The following is a 20,658-nucleotide window of genomic DNA, read 5'->3' as shown; positions in this document are numbered from 1 at the left end:
TTGCGTTCAGGCTCCCTAAAATTTCACAGGGCATCTGCTGCTATGGCTGGCGGGGATCTCCAAGCCCCTCCCCCCCAGCTGAAGAGGTCCTCCATTTGTGGCCTGGCAGTTGACGGCACTTTCCATGTTAGTTGAGCATGCGCGTGGGGGAGGGGGGTCCAACACAGCAGTGGCCCACAGAGAGTGCCGTTAACTGCCAGGTTGCAGGTGGAGGACCTCTTCGGCTGTCGGGGCTTGGGATCCCCACCAGCAGCTTCAGGTTTTGGGGGGTTGCGGTGCAAATTTTTGCCCCCCCCCCTTCCCTAAATTGACAGTCTGGCTACATGGCTGGTGTACACCTACCCATGAAAGTGCCAGCAGGGTAGCACTATTCTGAATGGCACGGCAAAGTGGCACAGCGCTTAAATACAAGGGGGTGAAGCATGGGCAGGGCTCCTTCTTATATTGATAACTTACAGAATACTGTAAGTTACTCACATCCCTACCACATTTCAGCAATCACAGTTGTGCCAGGTCTATAGATGGTGTAACTACAGGTCATAAACATCTAGACGCACCAATACCTGGTAACAGTAGGATTCTATAATGGAACCTGGGAACCCGGATGTCATTTGACAATAGGCTGTGTGGCATCGGAGCAGCTAAAAGGAGTCTTTCTCTTCTTTATGATCACAGTATGAAGAAGACCCACAGCACCAGCGCAAAGTAAAGTGGTCAGTGGTCAGAAGCTGCAGTGCATTCATTGCCCAGTCATTTTCTGGCCAGATTTATTCATCGGATGTCTGGGTTGTGCAAGAAGCTGTCCTGGCAAATATTTAAAGTCTCGGACTGTTCTGTGTGCATCCTGCTTGACACGTCGCAGTGCCCCAGAAATGGAAGTGTGTCCACAGAGCGCGGCTACCTTTCTCTTGCTTGTGGAGAAAAATCAAAGTTTTCCTGATTTAACTGGGTAATGAAGTGCAAAACTGGGACACAAGTCCTTACCTCTTTGGTTGTGCATTTTATTAGCTTCTCTCTGTTATGTAATTGCTGATAGGGTAAACTGTTTCTTTATGTTCCTGGGATTTATTGGCTCGCTATCGTTCTGCCTAGATAAAGGTTTAACCCCTTCCGTCAGTTGTAAAATTAGTAAATCTGACTTCCACGAAGAAGCTTACATTCTGAGTCACTGAGGTACCTACAGACATGATATAGTGGAATTAGAAAAGGTGCAGAGAAGGGCGACGAAAATGATAAAGCGGATGGGACGACTTCCCTATGAGGAAAGGCTAAAGTGGCTAGGGCTCTTCAGCTTGGAGAAAAGGCAGCTGAGGGGAGATATGATAGAGGTCTATAAAATAATGAGTGGAGTTGAACGGGTAGATGTGAAGCGTCTGTTCACGCTTTCCAAAAATACTAGGACTAGGGGGCATGCGATGAAGCTGCAATGTAGTAAATTTAAAATGAATCGGAGAAATGTTTTCTTCACTCAACGTGTAATTAAACTCTGGAATTCGTTGCCAGAGAATGTGGTAAAGGCGGTTAGCTTAGCGGAGTTTAAAAAAGGTATGGACGGCTTCCTAAAGGAAAAGTCCATAGACCGTTATTAAATGGACTAGGGGAAAATCCACTATTTCTGGGATAAGCAGTATAAAATGTTTTTTTATTTTTTGGGGATCTTGCCGGGTATTTGTGATCTGGATTGGCCACTGTTGGAAACAGGATGCTGGGCTTGATGGACCTTTGGTCTTTTCCAGTATGGCAATACTTATATACTTATATAAGCAGTCTGCAGGTTTCTGGAAGAGCAGTTCATTTTCATCAGTGTTCACACTGGAGGGATGCAGCCTGGATCGCTTCCGATAACTTGTTTCTTTAACTCCGGATTTCCATTACCTCCATTAGCTGCCGCTTCTTTCTGTCGCTGTTCTCATTTATGGGATTTGTCAGTTCACCGGGAGAAGTTTCTCTTTTTACTGGGTCTCTTTGTTTAGCTGACAAAAAAATACATATACAAACAGTTAGAAACAAACAGCTCATAAAATATACATAAAATCTACATAAAAAGTCTTTTAAGGAAGGGATTTCATAACTAGTGTCTGCTCTGGTCCTTCTTCATTTACAAAGGTGAAAAATACAGCAAAAGTACCAAGAGCCTTCAGAGATGGAACAAAGTTCTTCATTGGTAAAAACCAGTATTCCAAAATAGACCCGACACGGGCTGTGTTTCGGTGAACAGCGCCTGCCTCAGGGGTCTGTGTTATACATGAACAACAATATAAATCCAACAATAATAAAAACAGCATAAATAAAAAAAAAACCAAATAATATATTAATGTTAACATATTGTTATACAAACATTTATATAAAAAACATGAAATATATATATATATATTTTATTTTTTCATGAAATGAAACAGACTTACATATGGAGGCTTTATGAGTAAATCATAATGCTATTATTGTTATAATCTGCTTGTTTATTATACCTAATACCCTCTCCAAAATAGCATCAATGTATCTTGCAAACAATCATAGAACAAACATTGGAATAAAATCGTTTCCACCACCCCAATCTTTAGTTCAAAGAACGGATCATCTTCAAAATCTGCACTTTGGTCCACAAAATTATAGATGGCGTAGTCCCAGGATACATGATAGACCTTATAGATCTACCTGCAAGAAACAGTATCGGATCATAGTAACATAACATAGTAGATGATGGCAGAAAAAGACCTGCACGGTCCATCCAGTCTGCCCAACAAGATAACTCATATGTGCTACTTTTTGTGTATACCCTACTTTGATTTGTACCTGTGCTCTTCAGGGCACAGACCGTATAAGTCTGCCCAGCACTATCCCCGCCTCCCAACCACCAGCCCCACCTCCCAACCACCGGCTGTGGCACAGACCGTACAAGTCTGTCCAGCACTATCCCCGCCTCCCAACCACCAGTCCCGCTTCCCACCACCAGCTCTGGTACAGACCGTATAAGTTTGCCCAGCCCTATCCCCGCCTCCCAACCACCAGCCCCGCTGATTGGGAGGCGGGGTTGGATCATCATGATCCAACCTAAATCTACATTACCCAAACTGCAAAGGACTTAAATACAAAACAACTCACGCATCTGGCTTCTCCTACATAAGAACACAACTATGGAACGAACTCCCTAAAGCTGTGAAAACAATCCATGACCACCTGAACTAAAGGAAATCACTAAAAACTAACCTCTTCAAAAAGGCCTACCCCAATGATCCAACATAATCCCTTCACCCAGCAACACAGCATGACCAATGATCGTACCAGACAATATGCAAACTTCATTACCTTTGACCCTCTACAGCTACCTCATTCAATCACTATATAACCATGTATTTGTTATCAACCGACCTGGCGAACGCCTTGATGGTACTATGTAAGCCACATTGAGCCTGCAAATAGGTGGGAAAATGTGGGGTACAAATGCAACAAATAAATAAACAAACAAAAGCAGAAAAACAGAACATAGTAACATAGTAGATGACAGCAGAAAAAGACCTGCATGGTCTATCCAGTCTGCCCAAGACAAACTCATATGTGTATACCTTACCTTGAATTTGTACCTGTCCTTTTCAGGGCACAGACCATATAAGTCTGCCCAGCAGTATTTCCCGCCTCCCAACCACCAGTCCCGCCTCCCATCACCGGCTCTGGTACAGACCGTATAAGTCTGCTCTCCCCTATCCTCGCCTCCCAACCACCACCCCCTCTTCCCCCCACCTGCTCCGCCACCCAATTTCAGTTAAGCTTCTGAGGATCCATTCCTTCTGCACAGGATTCCTCTATGCATATCCCACGCATGTTTGAACTCCGTTACCGTTTTCATCTCCACCACCTCCCGCGGGAGGGCATTCCAAGCGTCCACCACCCTCTCCGTGAAAAAATACTTCCTGACATCTTTCCTGAGTCTGCCCCCCTTCAATCTCATTTCATGTCCTCTCGTTCTACCGCCTTCCCATCTCCGGAAAACATTCGTTTGCGGATTAATACCTTTATTTAGAATTATACACATGGGTTGTGGTGTCTGAGTTTATGCCAAAGAAGTAGAGAATTACACATGACTTTCAGATTGGGAGTTGCAGCTAAGGCACCTTTATTATAACTGCAACAGTTAAAACCCAACACAGGTCCATGTTTCGGCAGACAAACCGCCTGCTTCAGGCAACATTTTGTCTTGCACTGCAGCTGTTTTTTTTGTCTTCAGACTCATCGTTTTGCTGGACATACCATTGTATTGCACCGAGTACAACACACTGCAGTAGCCAGAGAGTGTTTTGTACGTGACCCTTGAAGCAGGCGGTTTGTCCGCCGAAACACGGACCAGGGTCTTATCTGTTGGTACTCTAATAGAGGTGTTTTATCTGCAACTCCCAGTCTGAACGTTAAGTATCATTCCTTTTCTTCTTTGGTGTCTTTCTTGGATCATCATAGAGGAACTTCCTGGTTTTTGTTCCTTTTGGATGCCTGAGTTTATGCTGCATATCAAAAACCAATAGAATCACCGGATCATTCATCTGAATGGATCCGCGCAATCTTAGCAGAGATTGGGTGGCAACACCGGTAATTGGGAAGCTAAACCAGTGCTGGGCAGACTTCTACGGTCTATGCCTTGATCATAATTGAATAGATATGGATGGGCTGGAGTGTAAATTTTAAGGGGCTTCGACATTTGCTTCAGAACTTTTAATACAAGAAGAGTGCTGGGCAGACTTCTACGGTCTGTGCCCTGAGAATAGCAAGGACAAATCAAACTCAGGTATAAAGTATCACATACCATGTAAAAGGAGTTTATCTTGTTGGGCAGACTGGATGGACCGTAAGGTCTTTATGTGCCATCATTTACTATGTTACTCTATGGGGTTCTACATGGAATGTTGCTACTAATTGGGATTCCGGAATCTTGTAACTCTTTAGGATTCCAGAATCTTCAGAACTTTTAGTACAAGAAGAGTGCTGGGCAGACTTCTACGGTCTGTGCCCTGAGAATAGCAAGGACAAATCAAACACAGGTATTTACCATGTAAAATAAGTTTGTCTTGTTGGGCAGACTGGATGGACTGTACTGGTCTTTATCTGCCGTCATTTACTTTGTTACTATGTTACCCTTACGGATTGTACATGGAATGTTGCTACTAATTGGGATTCCGGAATCTTGTAACTCTTTAGGATTCCAGAATCTTCAGAACTTTTAGTACAAGAAGAGTGCTGGGCAGACTTCTACGTTCTGTGCCCTGAGAATGGCAAGGACAAATCAAACTCGGGTATCCATATAAAGTATCACATACCTTGTAAAAGGAGTTTATCTTGTTGGGCAGACTGGATGGACCGTAAGGTCTTTATGTGCCATCATTTACTATGTTACTCTATGGGGTTCTACATGGAATGTTGCTACTAATTGGGATTCCGGAATCTTGTAACTCTTTAGGATTCCAGAATCTTCAGAACTTTTAGTACAAGAAGAGTGCTGGGCAGACTTCTACGGTCTGTGCCCTGAGAATAGCAAGGACAAATCAAACACAGGTATTTACCATGTAAAATAAGTTTGTCTTGTTGGGCAGACTGGATGGACTGTACTGGTCTTTATCTGCCGTCATTTACTTTGTTACTATGTTACCCTTAGGGGTTGTACATGGAATGTTGCTACTAATTGGGATTCCGGAATCTTGTAACTCTTTAGGATTCCAGAATCTTCAGAACTTTTAGTACAAGGACGATGCTGGGCAGACTTCTACGGTCTGTGCCCTGAGAATGGCAAAGACAAATCAAAGTTGGGTATAAAGTATCATATACCATGTAAAGTGAGTTTATCTTGTTGGGCAGACTGGATGGACCATGAGGTCTTTATCTGCCGTCATTTACTATGTTACTATGTTACTCTTTGGGGTTCTACATGGAATGTTGCTACTAATTGGGATTCCAGAATATTGTAACTCTTTAGGATTCCGGAATCTTCAGAACTTTTAGTACAAGAAGAGTGCTGGGCAGACTTCTACGGTCTGTGCCCTGAGAATAGCAAGGACAAATCAAACACAGGTATTTACCATGTAAAATAAGTTTGTCTTGTTGGGCAGACTGGATGGACCATACAGGTCTTTATCTGCCGTCATTTACTATGTTACTCTTTGGGGTTCTACATGGAATGTTGCCACTAATTGGGATTCCAGAATCTTCAAACCTTTAGTACAAGAACAGTGCTGGGCAGACTTCTACGGTCTATGCCCTGATCGTGACTGAATAGATAGGGATGGGCTGGAGTGTAAATTTTAAGGGGTTCTGACTAACTTCAGAACGTTTAGTTCAAGAAGAGTGCTGGGCAGACTTCTACAGTCTGTGCCCTGAGAATGACAAGGACAAATCAAACTCGGGTATAAAGTATCACATACCATGTAAAGTGAGTTTATCTTGTTGGGCAGACTGGATGGACCGTACAGGTCTTTATCTGCCGTCATTTACTATGTTACTATGTTACTCTTTGGGGTTCTACATGGAATGTTGCTACTAATTGGGATTCCAGAATCTTGCAACTCTTTAGGATTCCAGAATCTTCAGAACTTCTAGTAGAGGAACCGTGCTGGGCAGACTTCTACGGTCTGGGCCCTGAGAAAGGCAAGGGCAAATCAAACTCGGGTATACATATAAATTATCACATTCCATGTAAAATGAGTTTATCTTGTTGGGCAGACTGGATGGACCGTTCAGGTCTTTATCTGCTGGCATTTACTATGTTACTATCTGAGATGCAGCTGTGGAGCACACCTCACCCGGTATAAGAAAATACTTAACAAGGAGCCCCTGAAAGAGACCAGAGGTCTTCCAAATCGCAATGAAACACCACTGATGTAGAATAGGAGGGCAGTTCCCTAAAGGGGCATCTAAATGAAGCTTATTCTAGAAAGGAAAGTAGGGCATCAGAGCTGGAAATGACAGGGAAGGAGTGGAAGAGGGACGCATCCAGCCCCATCCCATTAGACACCAGGAATCTCCGCACAGTACGTCCAAGGGGTGAAGAGGAGTTAAGGAGAGATCCAAAGGGGATGGTGAGGAGGGGTGAGTTGTCGTTTGTGCACAGAGCTTCCACTATGGAGCAGGATCAGGGGTGGGGATCACAGGGGGGGATTCTAAGGGGATCAGAACTTTGGTGAGGTGGAGGGCAGACCTAAGTAGGAGCGGGCATTCAGATTTGAGAGGGGTAGTATGGGGCAATTGGAACGGTAGCGTTGTTGTTTGCTGATGAATGTAGAGGGATCAGGGGGATTGGTAACCTAGAAGTTATGTGGGTGCTGGCTGATATATGGTGCTGGCACCCGCATAGCTAAGTGGGCAAAATTGGGACTGCTTTTTGTCAGAAGCGTAGCCAGACCGTGATGCCAGGGGAAGCGGAGAGTGGATTACGTAGGTGTATGCATCAGGGGCCTAGCCAGACTTCGGCAGGAGGGAGGTCCAGAGCCCGAGGTGAGGGGGCACATTTTAGCCCCCCCCCCCGGCCCCGCCATTGCCAGCCCCCCCCTCCGCTGCCGAACCCTCTCGACCCCCCCTCCCGCAGCCAACCCTCCCCTGCTGCCGCCATCGCCTACCTTTGCTGGCGGGGGACCCCAACCCCTGCCAGCCGAAGTCCTCTTCTTCCGGCACAAGGCTTCGTTCTGTTTCTGAGCCTGACGTCCTGCAGCAAAGGTAGGCGACGTTAGGTTGGCGGCGGGAGGGGGGGTCGAGAGGGTCGTCGGCAGGAGGGTCCAGGGCCAAATCTACGGGGACCCAGGCCCCCGTGGCCCCCACATAGCTAGGCCACTGGTATGCATGCACTGCTTAGGTGCAAAGGACCACCTGAAAAACCCATCCGAAGTACATTTGGGGGAGCGTTTGCTCCCCTGGCGCCCCGCCTATCTACATCTCTGCTTCTTGTGTGGTGCTACCTGCCTGCTTATCTATGGCAGCACCTGCATAAGTGCTGGCTTCTCAACGGTTCAGTGGCACTGCCCAGTTAGATGCTGCTGAAGATCAGGAGCTTGTTCTTCCCTTATAAATCACTTTGAATATCAGGCCCTTAGATTACGAGTCCTCTGGGGACGGAGAAATACTACTGCTGAAAAAGATGTGAGCTAAATCCAAATCCCTTCTCAGAAAATGAGAGACACGGAAAGGAATTAAGATGAAGAAGAGTGAAACATTCAAAGAGGATTGAAATGACAAAAAAAAAATCAGATGTTTATCTTTACTCGTCCTGGTTTTGTTTTGCAGAGCATAAGGAACTAAACATCGGTGAGCACAGGTTTACATTCCTGGAGACGGAATGCTATTTATGTGGCTGAGCAGAGTGTGTCCTGCCAGAGCCGTTTGCAAAATGAAATGTTTGCCGTGTAGGAAAACCTAGGCGGTGTTGCTTTTAATAGGATCACAGCACAGTTCAAGTCTTTCTCCAGGACTAGAGTAAATAAAATCTGTTGTGAAATTATTTGCATGGGACTGTTCAAAAGAAGAAAACTGAGACATGGTAATAAGACCGCAAAATATGTGATCCAATATTAAAGGATTTAGGTTGCTAACTTTGCGGCCCTTTTACTAAAGCTTAGAACGTGCTAAGTGCCATGTTTATTTATTTTATTTATTTATTAGGATTTATTTATCGCCTTTTTGAAGGAATTCACTCAAGGCGATGTACAGTAAGAATGGATCAAACATGAGCAATAGGCAATTAAAGCAGTAAAAATATTTGAACAACAATACAAAGTATGGCATGGTATATTACTTCTCTATTTTTCCTTTATTTGGGTTCCTTGGTCCACTATAATCTATAATATCTTATTTCCAAGGATTATCGTATGTGTTAACCAGGACCCCCAATGCTATTATTAATTTATCAAACTGACCTCAACACCTCCACCCCTGGTCTATCACCAACTGGTGAAACAGAACCTTAATATAAAGGATACCAGGGATTCTGTGGGGTTATTTCTTATCATAGGTCTTAGTGCCCAATTGTTATAATTTGTACCATGCCAAAAAACTACTTGGCTTGCATTTGGCTATCTTGAATCAACACATACTCTTACATCTTCCATCAAAGTATCCTAACCACACTACTTATTAATATAATCCATATCCCGATACCCTCATTTTTTGTTAATTATGCCTAACCACATTATCCCCTCAGTCCCATGTATAGTGCACTTAACTGAGTTCTTTATTCTTCTCCAGCCGGCTGGTAAACGGACTCCTATGGTTCCAACCTTGTCTCCTGTTCATGAGCTCCTGAGGTATGCGGTAATGCTTTCGCTGATATGAGTATATGCGGAACACTTCGTCACCCCGTTCCTTGCTTTCTCTTTGCTTTTTAATCAAACTTTCTTTTCCGACAAGCACGTCTTGTTTCGCGATATCAATCGCTGCTTCAGGAACTTGTTTATTACTCTTATTTCATACTTTTAATTCCGATGTTATGGCGCACAAGATGGCCGTGGTTTTTCAATGACGCCCTCAGGAACCTCATCCAATCATCTTGCTCCTTTTGTTTAAAGGGGCCATTAGTAGAACGCCTTCCATTCTACATTCTTATTCAGACCCCTGGGCATGGTTGTTTTAAATTGATAAATCAATCGTTGTTGCCGCGCATAGCGGACGCACGCCAGAAATGAAATTACTGCAAGAGCCACGCGGTAGTCGGGCGGTAAGTCTATTTTGGTACACATTGGGCACACGTAGGCACCTACGCGACTTAGTAAAAAGGGCCCTAAGGCACTCCAGGAATTATTTTCTCTAGCGTGGTGGTAATTGGGCATTGCTGTGCACTGTACCCGGTTACCACCGGGTTACCGCGGGAGCCCTTACTGCCACCTCAGTGGTTATCTTACCACGCTGGATTTTTTAGGGGGGGGGCATTTTACCAGCAGCGGTAAAAAGGGCCCTGGCACATGGGAAAAACAGCCCCTGCTGCAGGGCTCTTTCCTGCAGTTTAGTAAAAGGACCCCTTAACCCTCCATTTCCCCAGCTACAAAAATATTGTGAGCCTTCTAGGGTCAGAGAAAGTACATGCATATAACGTGTACAGTGCTGCGTTCTTCTAGTAGCGCTATAGATATGATTAGCACTAGCATTTAATGCATATTAACGACTGTTAGCGTGCGCTAAGCTGTGATATAATGGCTCCTTTAACAGTTATGCTCCTAAATTGGCCTCTATGAAAATGTACTAGGACTGAGTGTCTATCCCGGGAGGGGGGGGGGCCAGAGCCTGAGAAGGGGAGGCACTGTTTAGCCTGCCTCCCCCAGCCATGGACCCCCCACCACTTTGGACCACCCTGCCGCCAACCCCCCCTCCCCCCGCCGCCGACCCTCCCCTGTCGCCTCCCTTCAGGCCTTCCCTCCTGTGTCCCGCCCTCGCACAAGGTCCGAAGGGAGGCGATCTGCAGACTGCCGCTGCTGTGCTTCTTTCACACGGAGCGAGGTCAAGGTGAGGCGCTATGATTTGAATTTAGGGGGGCCCGGTGGTGGACAGAGGGGGGCGGGTGGAGGGGACTGCGGCGCCAGGCCCCCCCTTGGAGGCCAGGGCCTGGGGAATTTTATCCCCCCTGCCCTCCCCCTCTCGGCAGCCCTGTACTGAGCTAATTAGCACCAACAATTGGCTTTTTAACAAGCAATTATTAGAACTAATTAGATTTAATAGACAATTATGTGTGTAAATTTAGGAATGGGATCTGTGCCTAAAATTTACACGTGATCTAAAAAAGGGGGTGCAGAAATGGGAGGGTCACGGGTGTAATGGGGGGGGGGGGGTCCTAAAATTAGTGCTCATTGTTATAAAATAATGCAGATATTATTATTATTATTATTATTTATTACATTTGTACCCCGCGCTTTCCCACACAATGCAGGTTCAATGCGGCTTACATAGTAATTTGAAATACAAAGTTAAGAATAGAATTTTCAATAAAACAGTAGTAAAACAACGTAAAGTCGGGCTTAGTAGTGTATGATAAGTTGAGCTAGATAATATATGACTAGGATAAAAGAGGGTAGACAGGATAGGATAGTGTAATTTGGGAGAAAGGGTAAGGAGGGATAAAATTAAGGAGAGATGGAAAGAAAAGGATGGGAGGTTGGTATGTGGCTGATGTAGGTGTGTACATTTGTACCATGTTTCACTTGCTGCAAACAGCCGCACCTACATTAGGCGTGATTCCCGGGCATAAGTGCTATTCTGTAACCTGCACCTAACTTTAAGCATGGCTTAGAGAACAGCACTTTTTTCTATGCCAGTTTTTTTGGCTCCAGATATAAAATTTAGCCCCTTTATCTGTGCATTTCCAAGCCTTTATTATTACTTAAAAGCCAAAACTGAAATAATGGCATTTGTGTCACTTTTCTTGGAAATCTATCGAATAGTTATTTAAATAATTCTATGTTTTAATGCTGGCACTCTGGGGCTGAAGTGCAGACTAACCAGCTCTCTGAGTCAGCAAGTGCTTGATACAGTAGCTCTCACAAGCAGGCAGGCCGTGATAAGCTGGTTTCGTTTCTAAAGAAACAGGAAATTGTTTCCCTGTTCTTAGAATATGGTTTAATCTATCTGCCCCAGAATAAAATGCTACTTTGAGTGGAGGGAACAGACAGAAAACAACACAGAGAATGAAGAGAGAAGCCAAGACAGACGACACTGGGGATTTTATAATACAGCCGGTGGTAAAGAATTTCAATTTGCAAATCATTAATATTTTGACACACGTGGAAGGGGATAATCGAAAGGGGCGCCCAGGTTTTCCTGAGGACGTCCTCGCAGGACGTCCCGGCGAAGGGGCAGGGAAGCCCGTATTATCTAAACAAGATGGGCGTCCATCTTTTGTTTCAATAATATGGCCGGGGACGCCCAAATCGTTAAATTTAGGTCAACCTTAGAGATGGTCGTCCCCGATTTTGGGGGATAATGGAAACTGAGGACGCCCATCTCACAAACGACCAAATCCAAGCCCTTTGGTCGTAGGAGGAGCCAGCATTCATAGTGCACTGGTCCCCCTGACATGCCAGGACACCAACTGGGCACCCTAGGGGGCACTGCAGTGGACTTCAGAAATTGCTCCCAGGTGCATAACTCCCTTACCTTGGGTGCTGATCCCCCCAAAACCCACTACCCACAACTGTACACCACTACCATAGCCCTAAGGGGTGAAGGGGGGCACCTAGATGTGGGTACAGTGGGTTTCTGGTGGGGTTTGAAGGGCTCATATTTACCACCACAAGTGTAACAGGTGGGGGGGGGGGGGGGGGGGGGGATGGGCCTGGGTCCACCTGCCTGAAGTACAGTTATTTTTTTCTTCTCAAATAAATTTAAAAAATTGATCTGAAACCAGAAAAAACAGCTACTCTATTTAATCATAAAAAATGATATTTTTATATGTTTGTTTATATATTAATTAGGATTTCTTTACAGCCTTTTTGAAGAAATTCACCTCTGAACAGCAAACATAAGCTGTGAGATAAACAATAGACAATTACAGCAATACAAAATATTCCAGTAACAGTATACATCTTGGCATAATTTGTTAATCTCAGGAAATTGATATACAATTCTCCTTTTCTTCACACTTATTAATATCGAGTAAAAGAAGTCATTTTTTCTCAAGCAGTACTGAGCAATATTCTCTCAGGTTTCTAAAAGTGAGAAAGAGGCTGAGCTCAAAACCTTTTAATTTCCTTCTGTTTATTTCAGCAGTTTGGAAGGAAGTGCATTCACCCAGCAATTATCTGAGCTCATCACAGGGATGCTGTATTGCACCTCATCTTGCTGACATGCCAACACCATCAGTCAGAGGAGTGGCAGACTTAAAGCCATTCCCCAAACCCATGCTCCTTGCATGCAGTGAAGCTACTAAGTAGTAAATTTAAAACAAATTGGAGAAAATATTTCTTCACTCAATGTGTAATTAAACTGGAATTCGTTACCAGAAAATGTGTTAAAAGCCATTAGCTTAGCAGGGTTTTAAAAAGGTTTGGCTAATTTCCAAAAGTCCATAAGCCATTATTAAGGTAGACTTGGGACAATCCACTGCTTATTTCTAGGTTAAGCAACATAAAATCTGTTTTATTGTTTTGGGATCTCGCCTGCTGTTCACCAGGACGTGTTTTCATTCTGTATTCGACACACTCTCCCATCAGTGGTCGTGAATCAGCAAGGAGACGTCAGTGAAGAGGAGTCAATTCTTTTACCTTCTGTCCTTTTTTAAATCTTGCTAATGCCTTCCCATGGTTTATGAGTAGCTCCATAGCTGAGGAGTCTGCCTGGGATGCAACATGAGTCATCTTGTCATCTAGCAACAGAATCCGTTCTTCCATAATGCTGGAATTATGAGACTCAAACAGTGGAAGCATCAGTGATGTGAGGAATTCATTTGAAGCCTCGTACGGAATAGTTCTCAGGGATCAGCGGGTCAGGATTCTGGGATTCACTTGACTAGAAGCTGCGTGCTAAGCGTGAATTCTAGATCAGTGTGTAATTGCCCTTATGGAATACAAGCGTAAGCGAGTAATGGCGCCAACATTTAGACATGGCCGCTTGCGCAATGTCAACGGCTGGTGGAAATGTACATGCCTACATGTTACAGTTGCATGCATAGCTGTCGGTAACTGTAATGGGGGAGATTCTATATATAGTGCCTAAAAAAAATCAGTGCGGAAAACATTTCCAACTAAGTGTATTCTGTAAGCTACGCCTAGATTTAGGCGCGGTATATAGAATACGCTTAGTCTATATCCCGGCACCTAAAACTATGTGCTTCTATTTACAACCAATGAAAACATGACGTAAATTATGGCGCATAGATTTAGGCTCAGAGAGCCATATTCTATAACTACATGTGTAAATATCTGAACACCCAGGAAAGACCCACAACCATGCCCCTTTTTGCCTGCGCACGTTAGAACATAGGAACACTGTGTTATAGAATACGCTTAGCGAGTTGTGTGCATAAATTCTAATTATTGCCAATTAGTGCTCATTATTGCTTGTTAACTGCTGTTATCAATGCTAATTAGCTTGTTAAAGCCAATTAAGTTACACGTAGTGTTAAAGAATCTGCCTGGATTTGGACGCAGATCTCCAGGCGCGCACGTCCCTAAACCCAACCAGGCCAGTACCACATCCCACCCCCTTGCAGTTACACGCTGTAGAATTTGCATGCTAAGATTAGAGAATATTGACTGAAATTACTATTTCACGTATCTCATCTTACTTTCTTGAGCAAGTTGTGTCTTGTAGTTTGAATGTTGAAATTGCCTAAATAAAAAAGAGAGAATACTGCTGAAGTGCAGATTTTTGCATAACTACTACTACTTATCATTTCTAAAGCGCTACTAGACGTACGCAGAGCTGTACACTTGAACATGAAGAGACAGTCCCTGCTCGACAGAGCTTACAATCTAATTAGGACAGACAAACAGGACAAACAAGAGATGAGGACAAAGAGTAGCAAGATTCCGGAATCCCAAAGAGTAGCAAGATTCCAGAATCCCAAAGAGTAGCAAGGTTCCATGCAGAATCTCAAAGAATAGCAAGATTCCATGCAGAATCTCAAATAGTACTACTACTACTTATCATTTCTATAGCGCTACTAGACGTACGCAGAGCTGTACACTTGAACATGAAGAGACAGTCCCTGCTCGACAGAGCTTACAATCTAATTAGGACAGACAAACAGGACAAACAAGAGATAAGGGAATATTAAAGTGAGGATGATAAAATAAGGGTTCTGAACAAGTGAATAGGGTTAGGAGTTAAAAACAGCATCAAAAAGGTGGGCTTTTAGCTTAGATTTGAAGACGGCCAGAGATGGAGCTTGATATACCGGCTCAGGAAGTCTATTCCAGGCATATGGTGCAGCAAGATAAAAGGAACAGAGTCTGGAGCTAGCAGTGGAGGAGAAGGGTGCAGATAAGAGAGATTTACCCAGTGAATGGAGTTCCCGGGGAGGAATGTAGGGAGAGATGAGAGTGGAGAGGTACTGAGGAGCTGCAGAGTGAATGCACTTCTAGGTCAATAAGAGGAGTTTGAACTGTATGCGGAAACAGATAGGAAGCCAGTGAAGTGACTTGAGGAGAGGGCTAATATGAGCATAACGACCCTGGCGGGAATATTAGTCGTGCAGCAGAATTTTGAACAGAACTGCAAATTAGTGCCAATTAGCACCAATTAACTCCAATGAACATGATAATTGGTTGTTAGTGTAACAGCTGTCAATTAAGCGACGTGTGCCAACCATAGGTGTTCTTTAATCTGTGCGTGCAATTTTACACACTAAGCATAAAATTTTGTGTGCAAGATTATAGAATGGAGGGGTTATTGATTAGAGATCAATTTTAGAATCAGATCCTGAATGGTGGGCTGCACGAGTGCTGGTTTTAAATTGTGATTCCAGAGCTTAGGGTTCTTTTACTAAGGCGTGACAAAAAATGGCCTGCACTAGTGTAGGCGTGTGTTTTGGATGCGCGCACCTATAATAAAAAGCCCCTTTTTTGACCGAAAATGGACGTGCGGCAAAATAAAAATTGGCGCGCGGCCATTTTGGTCCTGAGACCTTACTGCCACTCATTGACTTAGCAGTAAGGTCTCACGCATTAACTGGGCGGTAATCGTCAGCGCACATACACTACTGATTACCGCCCGGTTAGCGCCGCGTGCCAAAAAATACATATATTTTCCGATGCGTGCATTGGATGCGCAAAAAAAATGGAATTACCGCTGGGCAGTAGTTGGACACATGTAGGCGCCTATGTGCCTTTGTAAAAGGACTCCTAAGTGTTGCCACATTGGGACCGACCGAAGGTCCATCAGGCCCAGTATCCTGTTTCCAACAGTGGCCAATCCAAGTCACAAGTGCCTGGCAAGATCCCAAAACAGTAAAACAGATTTTATGTTGCTTATCCTAGAAATAAGCAATGGATTGTCCCAAGTCCATCTTAATAATGGTTTATGGACTTTTGGAAATGGTCCAAACCTTTTTTTAAACCCTGCTAAGCTAACTGCTTTTAACACATTTTCTGGCAACGAATTCCAGAGTTTAATTACACATTGAGTGAAGAAATATTTTCTCTAATTTGTTTTAAATTTACTACTTAGTAGGTTCACTGCATGTCCCCTAGTTCTAGTATTTTTGGAAAGAGTAAGCAAGCGATTCATGTCTACCCATTTCCTCTTCACTCAGTATTTTATATACATCCTATTACAACTCTACTTTTCTCAGGGACGTCACAAGTACAGGGAGTCTGACAGCACTTGTCTGTTCATCAGGAACCATCTTTTTTGCCTGCTGTACATGTGTGTCCTTCATGGTTTACCAAATGCTACTACTTTGGCTGTTACATCACCTTACGCATTGATGTCAAACAGCTTTTGGCTAAATCTTTTCTCTCAGTCTTTTCACAAATCCAGTGAATGAAGAAACCCTATTTGCTACCTGTCACTGCTATTTTTGTCTCTCAGACAGGGCTGGCAGAACCATCCGGCAAACTAGGAAGTTCCTTAAGGTAGCAGCTTCCTAGGGGAGGCAAAGGGATTGTCTGTGGACAAAGCAAAACAATGTGAACAGGTTTCAAATATCCCTTTCACCTCAGTAAATAGCAATTTACCCAGGTAAATGGCTTTTGGAAATTGCCTTCAATGAGGGTAATTTCATAGTAGGGTGCCTACATTAAAAAAAATTATCTCTCTACTAAAAACGCACCTCCAACGTTGTGAAGCCTCCACAAGTCCCAACGTTCTAAATGCATGGTAGTGAAACCAGGAATTCACCCATGAGTGTTGGCCCCGCCCCCCACGTAAAACGTCATGACGTCGAGGGCGGACCAATGACACTCAACCAATCGCATCGCGAACCCGTTACTAAGTGACGGAACGTGACATAAGACACATTGCGGAACAATGAAAACCAGCAGCAATAGTTGCTACACGACGTCAACAGCAACGCTAAAAGGACCATATAGATCTCTGCTCTCCACACAAACGGACACGGAGGGCATATGAGGGAAGGAAAAAACCCAGCACATAGACACACACTCTCACTCTTAACTGGCTATAATGAGCAACTGACCTGCCACTATCACAGGGACTGCTAGCACCTCTCTCTCTCTCTCTCTCTCTCTCTCTCATATACACATACACACGGGACACAGGGGGGATGGAAGACAAATCGTTGGGTATGGAGGGGGCGGCAGGGGAGATGAGGCAAGAACTGCCTCAAATGTTTGTGCTGTGCTATGTACAGTTATAATGCTGTCTCTTCATTTTCACCCTACCCTTTCACACACACGCACACACACTTACACTGTCTGTATCTCACACACACACGCCCCCCCACACACATACACACTCTCTCACACAGACACACAAACACGCCTCAAATGGTTCAGCTGTCCTATATAAAATTTCACTGCTGTCTCTTCATTTTCACCCTACCTGTGCACACTCTCTTTCACACAGAGGCACACACACACACTTACACTGTCTCTATCTCACACACACGCACCCACACACATATACACACTCTCTCACACAGACACACAAACACGCCTCAAATGGTTCAGCTGTCCTATGTAAAATTTCACTGCTGTCTCTTCATTTTCACCCTACCTGTGCACACTCTCTTTCACACAGAGGCACACACACACACTTACACTGTCTCTATCTCACACACACGCACCCACACACACATACACACTCTCTCACACAGACACACAAACACGCCTCAAATGGTTCAGCTGTCCTATATAAAATTTCACTGCTGTCTCTTCATTTTCACCCTACCTGTGCACACTCTCTTTCACACAGAGGCACACACACACACTTACACTGTCTCTATCTCACACACACGCACCCACACACATATACACACTCTCTCACACAGACACACAAACACGCCTCAAATGGTTCAGCTGTCCTATGTAAAATTTCACTGCTGTCTCTTCATTTTCACCCTACCTGTGCACACTCTCTTTCACACAGAGGCACACACACACACTTTCTCTGTGTCACACACACACAGACACACATACATATACACACTCTCTCTATAGCCTTGCTAGCGCCCGTTTCATTTGTTTACGAAACGGGCCTTTTTTTACTAGTTTATAATAATATTAAAAATATACACAAGCAAGAACTCGTACAGTAAAGTCAAGCAAGAAGGAAAATAACAAGGGATGCCTACATTTTTTAAATGCACCTATTTTATAAAGACTATCAAACAAATTCATAACAGTAACCTTGTGGTTCAAAAACAATATTATTTTGGACCTTCGGAAGAGAGAAAAATTAATAATAGCCATATGTAAAGGTTCTAATAGTTGCACAGCACTCTCAAGCATCAATCAGTCCAAGAATGTAACAAAATATGGGACCCTTATACCAAACTGCAGTAAAAGTGGCCTTTACCGCATAGGTAAAAATGGTCACTTTTTTTATTTTTTTGAATTAATAGGCCACATGATTAGCACGTGAGCACTTACGACACTTATTTTGTAGGTAATAAGCATTGTTCTCTCTAAGGGGAGCGCGTGAGCGATCGCTCATACAAACAGGGAGCGCAGCTCACTTCCGGTTAATGTTCGCTCACTGTCACCGAGGCCCCGATACCTGACGCACTTCGAGCTGTTTCCCAACTCTGAGCCCTGGCCAAGTCCTGGCAGCCGAGTACTTCCTGCTGCCTCCATTCCGTGCTCAGGTATGGAAGGGAAGAGTACCGGAATCATCCTCGGAGGGCGGAAGGGGAGGAGGTGATGTGCACTCTTCTTCCACTCCCCCTTCACAACCCAAAAGTTCCTATTATAGCATTACAGCACCTGGAAGGAGGCTTCCACTTACGTGGAAGGGCATTTTCGATATGACATCTAAGTCCGACTGGTCCCCTAGACATCCCAGGAAAGCAATAGAGCCCACTGGGGGGCATTGCAGTGGACTTCATAAAATGCTCCCAGGTACACATCTCACCATTGCTCCCTTATCTTGCCTGCTGAGCACCCCCAAACCCACCCAAAAACCACTACCCCAAACTGTACACACTATCATAGCACCTATATATGGGTGAGTTTTGGAGGGCTCACAGTTTCCATCACAAGTGTAACAGGTAGGGGGGAGGTATGGGTCTGGGTCCACCTGTCGGTAGTGCACTGCACCCACCACTAGACTGCTCTAGGGACCTGAGCATAACATCTGAGGCTGGCAAGTAATATTTTTAATCACATTTTCTGGGGGGTGGGAAGGGTTAGTGACCATGGGGGGAGTAAGGGGAGGTCATCCCAGATTCCCTCCAGTGGTCATTTAGGGCAACTTTTTGTCTAGGTCAAAACGTCTTAATTTTAGTCCTGGACGGTTTTGTTTTGTTCCAATTATGACTTAAAAACATCCAAATGTTAGGAACGCCCAGATCCCGCCCTTAACACGCCCCTGCCATGCCCCCCTTGTGATTTGAATGCACCTTCTGACGGACTTCATAGAAAAAACATCTAAAAATTGGTTTTGAAAAAAACAATTTGGAGGTTTTTGTGAGAAAACATCCAAATGCAGATTAATGCCACTTTTTGGACGTTTTTCCTCTTTTGAAAATGAGCTCCAGAATCTCCCTCTCTACGTACAGACATGTTTTCTAAAGTCTACATAAACATCTCTGCTCCTTTTCAAGCTACCCAGTCATTTGGCTCACCTACTGTATGGTAAGTGCAAAAGAACCCCTTAGTCTATGGCAGGGTTTGTCAACCCTGTCCTTGGGACACACCTTCCCAGTCGAGTTTTCAGGATACCCACAATGAGGGGAGACATGATAGAGGTATATAAAATAATGAGTGGAGTGGAACAGGTGGAACAGGTGGATGTGAAGCATCTGTTCACGCTTTCCAAAAATACTAGGACTAGGGGGCATGTGATGAAACTACAGTGTAGTAAATTTAAAACAAATCGGAGAAAATGTTTCTTCACCCAATGTGTAATTAAACTCTGGAATTCATTGCCGGAGAATGTGGTGAAGGCGGTTAGCTTAGCAGAGTTTAAAAAGGGGTTGGACGGTTTCCTAAAGGACAAGTCCATAAACCGCTACTAAACGGACTTGGAAAAATCCACAATTCCAGGAATAACATGTATAGAATGTTTGTACGTTTGGGAAGGTTGCCAGGTGCCCTTGGCCTGGATTGGCCGCTGTCGTGGACAGGATGCTGGGCTCGATGGACCCTTGGTCTTTTCCCAGTGTGGCATTACTTATGTACTTATGGATGAGCTAGATTTGCATACAATGGAGACAGAGCGTGTATATTTATCTCATGCCTATTCATTATGGTCAGTGCATTTCTCCTAGCAAAAAAGGTGCCGGTACTCAAATGCTAGGCCACCCTTCAGGGGTGGGGTGATCACTGAGGGACCCACCCCACAATAGCCAGGCCCCCTGCAACCAGTCACAGAATCTATGACTAGGCAGAATTGGTGTGTAGAGCCTGAGCTGTTTCATTAAAACTTGGGGACCATGGGTCAATTTTAGCAGACAATGGAAAAGGTGCCAGTACTCAGTACCCCCTCAAAAAAAGCCCTTTTTATGGTTATCCTGAAAACCTAACTGGCTGGGGGTGTCTCAAGAACTGGGTTGAAAACCCTGTTATGATGATCTGTAGCAGATGCAAG

At 44.3% G+C, this 20,658-nt stretch overlaps 2 long non-coding RNA genes across 2 annotated transcripts; both read left to right on the top strand.

Moving 5' to 3' along the window:
• The first annotated feature begins 867 nt into the window (after positions 1-867).
• On the top strand, positions 868-12,819 carry LOC115478429. Its single transcript, XR_003943519.1, has 3 exons — positions 868-949; positions 8,254-8,274; positions 12,715-12,819. It is a non-coding gene; the product is annotated as an uncharacterized LOC115478429 (long non-coding RNA).
• A 908-nt stretch (positions 12,820-13,727) lies between these two features.
• On the top strand, positions 13,728-18,378 carry LOC115478428. Its single transcript, XR_003943518.1, has 3 exons — positions 13,728-13,805; positions 18,164-18,167; positions 18,367-18,378. It is a non-coding gene; the product is annotated as an uncharacterized LOC115478428 (long non-coding RNA).
• Positions 18,379-20,658: the final 2,280 nt, after the last annotated feature.

Source organism: Microcaecilia unicolor, chromosome 10 (assembly GCF_901765095.1).
Source record: "Microcaecilia unicolor chromosome 10, aMicUni1.1, whole genome shotgun sequence".
In the NCBI taxonomy this organism is placed as follows: domain Eukaryota; kingdom Metazoa; phylum Chordata; class Amphibia; order Gymnophiona; family Siphonopidae; genus Microcaecilia; species Microcaecilia unicolor.
This window is presented reverse-complemented; position numbering and strand designations above follow the sequence as displayed.